We start from the raw sequence: 7,775 nt of genomic DNA on the forward strand, positions 1-7,775 counted from the left end.
ACATATGTCCATTTGGACTTGGTCCAACCTTTGATTAAAGTTGACCCTTCTAGCGTAGGGGCGTATATCTCCTTGCATCATGGGCAAGTGAAACGCCAACCTCACATTCTCCAGACTAAAATTTAAGTATTTCCCCTGAACCATTGTGAGATAATTCTTTGGATTCGGGTTCATACTTTGATCATGGTTCCTAGTGATCCATGCATTGGCATAGAACTCTTGAACCATTAAGATTCCGACTTGTTGCATGGGGTTGGTTAAGACTTCCCAACCTCTTCTTTGGATCTCATGTCGGATCTCCGGATACTCATTTTTCCTGAGCTTGAAAGGGACCTCAGGGATCACCTTCTTCTTTGCCACAACATCATAGAAGTGGTCTTGATGGCTTTTGGAGATGAATCTTTCCATCTCCCATGACTCGGAGGTGGAAGCTTTTGTCTTCCCTTTTCCTTTTCTAGAGGATTCTCCGGCCTTAGGTTCCATTGATGGTAGTGGAAAACAAAAAAGATTGTGCTTTGACCACACCAAACTTAAAATATTGCTCGTCCTCGAGCAATAGAAGAAAGAAGAGAAGAAGAAGAAGAGAATAGGGTAGAGAGGGAGAGAGGTGGGTTCGGCCAAGGTATAGTAGAGGGGTAGTGTTGTGTGAAAATGAAGTAGAATGGAAGGGTATATATAGGGAGAGGGGGGTGAATGTTCGGCCATTTAGGGTGCGAATGGGTGTTAAAATGTTTTTGAAATTTTGAAGGTAGGTGGGGTTTATGGGGAAGAGTGGATGGATGTGAGTGGTGAAGGGGGTGATTGGGAAGAAGAATTAAGGTGATTGGTGAGGAGTCTTCGGAAGTGTGGCATGGGGAATAGTCATCACAAAAATAGGATTAGGAGGTAAGGTGGGAATATAGTAGGTGGGAATCCTGTGGGGTCCACAGATCCTGAGGTGATCCTGTGGGGTCCACAGATCCTGAGGTGCCAAGGAATTCCATCCCTGCACCAAATAGGCATGTAAAATGCCTTTGCACACTATTCTGGCGTTTAAACGCCGTGTGGTGCACATTCTGGGCGTTCAACGCCCATGTAAAGCATGTTTCTGGCGTTGAACGCCAGTTTGATGCTTGTTACTGGCGTTCAGCGCCAGCTTTTCTTCTCTAGGCACATTCCTGGCGTTCAGCGCCATAATGTTGCTTGTTTCTGGCGTTCAGCGCCAGAATGATGCTCTGTTCTGGCGTTGAACGCCGGCCAGATGCATCTTACTGGCGTTGAACGCCAGCCTGTGCGTCCTCCAGGGTGTGATTTTTTTCTTCTGCTATTTTTGATTCTGTTTTTAATTTTTATGATTTTTTCGTGACTCCTCATGATCATGTACCTAATAAAACACAAAATAACAACAAAATAAAAATTAGATAAATAAAATTGGGTTGCCTCCCAACAAGCGCTTCTTTAATGTCAATAGCTTGACAGTGGCTCTCATGGAGCCACAAAGGTGATCAGGTCAATGTTGTATAGTCCCAACACCAAACTTAGAGTTTGGATATGGGATCTTAACACCAAACTTAGAGTTTGGTTGTGGCCTCACAACACCAAACTTAGAGTTTGACTGTGGGGCCTCTTCTTGACTCTGAACTGAGAGAAGCTCTTCATGCTTACTCTCTTTTGTCACAGAGGGATGGCCATGTGCCTTAAACACAAGGTAGTCCTCATTCAATTGAAGGACTAATTCACCTCTGTTAACATCTATCACAGCTTCTGCTGTGGCTAGGAAAGGTCTTCCAAGGATGATGCATTCATCTTCTTCCTTCCTAGTGTCTAAGATTATGAAATCAGCAGGGATGTAAAAGCCTTCAACCTTTACTAACACGTCCTCCACTATTCCATAAGATTGTCTTAATGATTTGTCTGCCAATTGTAATGAGAACAAGGCAGGTTGTTGATGAGCGAATAATTTATACGCTTTTTGGCATTGTTTTTAGGTTGTTTTTAGTAAGTTCAAGCTACTTTTAAGGATGTTTTCATTAGTTTTTATGTTAAATTCACATTTCTGGACTTTATTATGAGTTTGTGTGTTTTTCTGTGATTTCAGGTAAATTCTGTCTGAAATTGAGGGATTTGAGCAAAACTCTGAAAAAGGCTGACAAAAGGGCTGCTGATGCTGTTGGTGTAACGACCCAACTTCCAGAACGTCATGATCGTACCGAAAGTAAGGTGTTACCAACCTGCTTTCCTTTATTAACTATTTACTATTGAGCCTTTAGTTCGATATCGCGATTTTATTTTAGTAAAAATACCAGAAAATTTTGTTTTTGATAATTAAAATCATATAGCAAGCATCACCAAGTAATAATAATCACATAATCATTAATAATAATATCTATCATACAAAAGATTTCAAATAAAACTCACATACAAATCCTATCTCTCTGTATAAAAAAAAAATGTTAAGCAATAGGAGCGAGGGAACTTTTATGAAAATAACTCGAGTCATAAACTTAACTCGTAAATAAATTCTAGAATCGCCCGCAGCTTCAAACTGAATCTTCGTACCTGTGTCACTGAAAGGGTGGAAGATTTTGGGGTGAGAACAAACCACACGTTCTCAGTAGGGAATGGGAATGCCGTAAAAGTAATGAAATAGAATGCAAATAATTAATATACTCAAGGAAACTATATTTTTGTCAAACCTTTTTGAAAATACTATTCTTGGTTTTACTTTAACTAACTATTTACCTCTTTCAAAAACCTAAGCTCGAAACAAATTCCAAAATATAAAACTGGTCACTTTAAACATTTTTCAACCACATAATTAATTTCCAATCACAACGTCAATTCTTAATCGTCATCATACACTCACCAACAAATAACACTAACAAAAGATTCAATTCAACACACAAACAAATCACAGCAAGGCAAACAGCAAAATCACAGGGAAGTACAACGAGCAAACCCAATCAAATGCAAATGCACACACAAGGATGATGCATGTCTAACCCTAGTGCAGGTAATGAGCTCATCTGTCGGTTATTAACCCGCTCCCGACATTATCCAGCAACCTTTGTCTGGATAAGGCTTTCCTATTGGCTATACCCCTGTGTACAGGAAATAACCCCTCTGCCACCACAGGGCCCACTGCACGCAGGAAATAAAACATCTGCCACTGCAGGGATGTACGCCGACACACCTTCTGTATACAGGAAATAACCCCTCTGCCACTACAGAAATGGAACAGGTGGTCACGGTACTTCTGTAGCAGGAAATAACCCTTCTGCCTTACAGAATTAAAATATGGATCTGTACCGTAGGAAAGCGTTCTCAGTAATCATACCATTATCTATCTGACTGCCTCACTGCAGCAGATGATCATACAAGTATATCTGGAGTTGCCTTAATGCAACAAATGAATAAACACATCTCATGGGTTGCCTCAAGCAACAAATGACCTTTCAACAGGTGCTCTGCTTCTTATTCTCTTTTATAATCATAAATATGCAAGCGGGACAAAACCCACGTCCTTGCCAATAATTTCATAAACTGAATATCTTTCCTCAAAAGAATCAGTGTAACTATCATCATAAGTTATCATTCTCATTATTCATTTCTAGTTACATATTCTTACACAATATCTCTCTCTTTCTTTATTCAATCATGTTGTACAAACCTTATGACTCCCACTTTTACAACCTCTTAAACCAAACCAATTTTAAAACCACTTTCTAGTTTAATTTTCTTTCAAAAGACTCAAGAAAATCATTTATTTTAGATTCGTTAAATACTTTTCAAAACATCACCCTTTTACTAAAAGTAACCATATAAAACTCTTTTTCAAGTTTACTAACTTCCCAAAGACTCAAAACCCGTCTCTCTTTACCATTCAAATTCAAATATTATATATATTCATTAAATTTCTAAAAAGTAATCCTTTGTTTCAAACCCCAAGCATAACTCTCTTCATATTGAATAAATCTCAAAACATAACTTCTTTTGTAAATAATTCAAACTTGAACATAAACCTCGGTAATTCAAATTCAAAATAGTGTAATTCTTTTCTTACCTAAATAAAATTGTTTTCATAATAAATTCAGCCCATACATAATACTTTAATCAATAGATAAAATTTAAATAACATAATTTTCCAAATTCAAACCTTCTAAAATAACTTTTTCAAGTAAAACCTCAGATTTTACAAAATTTCGGCAGCACCTCCCCTAAAACTCGGGCTTAGCCACCCTTACGGGTTCCCTTTTTCTCAACAAATCACAGCCCTTTTTCAGCAGTTGCCACAATAATATATATTCTCAACAACATTTGATAATAGTATAGAAAATCTATTTCTTAAATTCCAACACAACTTGGCAGCCTGATTTCCATTTTGTTTTTAAAATATCAAATGAATTCGGAATCACGCAAACTTTATATCCATGCGACCGTCTCGAATTAAGCTTTCTATTAAATCAAAATTCATAATTTTTCGCTGACTCTAGCTTCAAGAATATAAGCAAAACCGTGACTGCTCTGCAGTGTTTCAAAACCAGAAAACAGCAGCAGCATACAACATTCGAAATTTCATATAAAATCCAAATTAAATCCAACTACCTTCAAAATTAATGTGGTTAAACATAACTCATCCAAATTTCTTTCTCAATTGGTTCCAGGGTCATACCATTTTTAATGAAGGAGTTACGTAGCTTGGAAGTTAGGTAATTTTCTGCAGAATTCTGTTTTACAAATCATTGAACACAACCTCTTCCAAGTTCCATAACTCACTTGTTAAAACATGGAAAACCCTGAAATTTGAATCATATATACTAAACATACTCAACTTTCACCTCCAATTGGTTGCATCTCAATATCAATCCAGATTTAAAAATTATAAAGCCTCAAAGTTACTGACTTAGAAAACAAAACCTGACTTTTACTGCATAATACATCTTTCTTTGAAAATCCAAATCTTTAAAACCACAACTCTAACAATTCCAAATTTTTATGAAATTAAATTAATAAGGCCAAAGTTTCATATAAAATTGGTTCCATTTCAAAATGCAAACTGGAGAATTTCTAATAGAGGAAACAAGTTGCTGCTGTGTTAAATGCTCAGCAGAAAAAACCAGATTTGACATCCATGATTCAAAAATTTACCATAAATCATAAACTTAGCGAAAAAGTCTCAAATTCAGCAGTCTAGTTCCCTATATTCCCAAGCTCAATCCGGACTTGGTCCCACGCAATTCCGATAATCACAGAAATAGTTATAGTTTTTCAAAGTTTCCGGCTTCCTTTAAAAATAATGCAGAAAATCAAGTTTTACATTTTAACTCTGAAAAATCATAACTAGTTCTAAAATTAATTCAAACTTCTCAAAATTGGATCCTAACAACAACTTTTATTATAGTTTACTCAGCCTTTACTCTCATATCATTTCGATTATCGTTGAATAACTGATTCACTTCCACAGTCATCTTTTAATCTCAAAAATCATATTTTCAGCAACTAGTTCAACATTTTAAGATTCAATCTTCCAATTATTCCTTAAGCCCAACTTCAATTAATCACTAACTAACTCATTACAATAAACCAACTCAACAGCAATAGTTTCAATTTGACCCATCAAAATACCGAAATCACAATAATCTCTCATCACACAATTTATAATTCAATCTCACAAAATCAACAAATTCAACCAAAGTTCCAATCAAAAATCTCAATCATTTTCCAATCATAATTTCAGCCACACAACTCAACTAATTCAGTATAATCACATAGAGTCAGAACTTTTCAACAATTCCATCCATATCAGAGAAAACAATATCAATTACAACTTCAAACACTCGCAACAAAGCCCAAAGACATTCACAGCCTTAACCTGAGTCAATAATCCAAATTTCACAATCTCAAACTAAGCTTATTTCTATCAATTAGTCTCTCATAACAACAAAACCAATTACATTCGCAGCAGCAATCCAAACTAAATTCATCAATTATCTATTCAACAGCTGTTCAATAATTAACTGGGCATATTTCAGTTTAATAATTTACACTAAATTAATAATTATTCACAACAGCATCTAAGTTCAATCACAGCTCAGAATATTCACAACAACTAACTAATTTCAAAAGCATTTCAGGACATTCATGTTGATTAAGAAATTCTTAAATATTATTAACCATTTGCACTTATCCAATAACTTGGTAGGCATTCTAAATTAAAAACGTTAAATCCCCTACCTCAATTAGTCGAAACCGTCGAATTTAAACGCAACGATCCCTTTCTTTTTCCCAGTTTACAACAGCCAATGCGGCCGGAACAGCAGCAGCAGCCTCACTTCTTCTGGGGCAGCAACAACAATGACAATCGCGCCTATCCCAATCATCTCTATAGCGGTGACATCAGTGGTTCCGGATAAGGACGATAATACTAAACAGAGACATTAACATATACTATTGTAATCAAAACAAAATATGGTAGAGAAATAGATTCAGGAAACAGAGCATGAGCAAGAGTGTTACAGTTTCAGGAATGGAATTGGGAACAAAGGGGAAACTACTGTCGGGCAATAGCAGTGGCGCTTCCCTTCAGGCTTGATGGTGGTAGAAGCTGACTTCAGTGCTGGTGATGCTGGATAGAACGACGAAGGGAACGGAGGGCATGAATGGCGACACTGGAACAACGACGGCGGAACCCTCGCAGTGGTGGCCGTGGACTGGTGGCGACAGCAGCGTGGAACACAGCTCCTCTCCTCGGTGGTGACCTTGACTCTCGCATTCGTTTTCTCTCCCTCTGCTGGCCCCTCGACGGTGACGGCTCCAAGGAAGACGACGAGAGAGGACGGCGGTGGCTCCTCGTGGTGGTCGCTCTCCCTTCGGCGACGTTAGCGGCGGAACGGGCTTGGTGGGAGGCAGAGCGACGACTGGGCAGTGACGATTGGCGTGGCTTCGACGGCGGTGCTCCTCGTGGCTCCACGAACGGCGACGACGGACCTGATGGTGACGAGAGGCGCGGCAGAGCGGACGGTGGTTAGGCACGGCTCCCTCTTCTCCGATTTCCCTTCCCCTGGTTCACCCCTAACTCCTCACTCTCCCTCTCTGATGTTCTGTTTCTGAAGCATGTATTACGTTGGAGGGGGTTTGGTGGCTGGGATAAGAAATTAGGGTTAGGGTTTCTGGGATTTGGGAAATTAGGGTTAGAAATTAGGGATTTTATAAAGTAATATGGATAGATATGAATAGATATTTTTATAAAATTGAAGAATAGAGTAATTTTAAAATTAAATATACTTTCTTAAAAATATTTAGGAACATCATTTATCAACAATCTAAGCTCAATCAATTATTTCTAATTTACATTATAAAATGAACAAGTTAATTATATTTTGTAAAGTACAATTTAAATTCAAATATCAATTTTCTAGATTAAATCATACAAATCTCTATTAGTTTTCTATCTCTGAAACTTTAATTTCAATTTATAAAGTAATTAATCATAATAAAAATTGTACATAAACATTAATTGACTTAAACTTAAAGTATTTATAAATATCAATCTAATCATTTCTAATAAAATAATTTATAGGAGTTCAAATTAATAACATAATTCATTCAGAATAGGATTTATTTAAATTAAATTATACAATTATTTCTTATTTTTCATTTATCAAAATTATAATTTTAATTATACCAAATATCTAATAAAGATTATATAAGAATTCTAATTAATTTAAACTCCAATTATGATGAAACTCCATTTAATTACCTTTAGCAAAATAATTTTCTTAAAATAAAATTATCAA

General features: G+C 36.6%; 2 long non-coding RNA genes across 3 annotated transcripts in view; one reads left to right on the forward strand and one right to left on the reverse strand.

The window, feature by feature from the left end:
• The window catches only part of LOC127745790 (uncharacterized), a 22,866-nt gene that overhangs the window by 3,060 nt on the left and 12,031 nt on the right, over positions 1-7,775 (forward strand). The window lies entirely within an intron of this gene.
• Positions 1,439-7,165, reverse strand: LOC127745789 (uncharacterized). 2 transcript variants are annotated; one of them, XR_008007349.1, is made up of 3 exons: positions 6,496-7,165; positions 4,164-6,403; positions 1,439-3,649 (listed from the first exon to the last, which is right to left on the reverse strand). It is a non-coding gene; the product is annotated as an uncharacterized LOC127745789 (long non-coding RNA). The 2 variants fall into 2 exon arrangements; XR_008007350.1 differs by having other exon boundaries at positions 2,049-2,546; positions 6,214-6,403.

Source organism: Arachis duranensis, chromosome 3 (genome assembly GCF_000817695.3).
Source record: "Arachis duranensis cultivar V14167 chromosome 3, aradu.V14167.gnm2.J7QH, whole genome shotgun sequence".
In the NCBI taxonomy this organism is placed as follows: Eukaryota; Viridiplantae; Streptophyta; class Magnoliopsida; order Fabales; family Fabaceae; genus Arachis; species Arachis duranensis.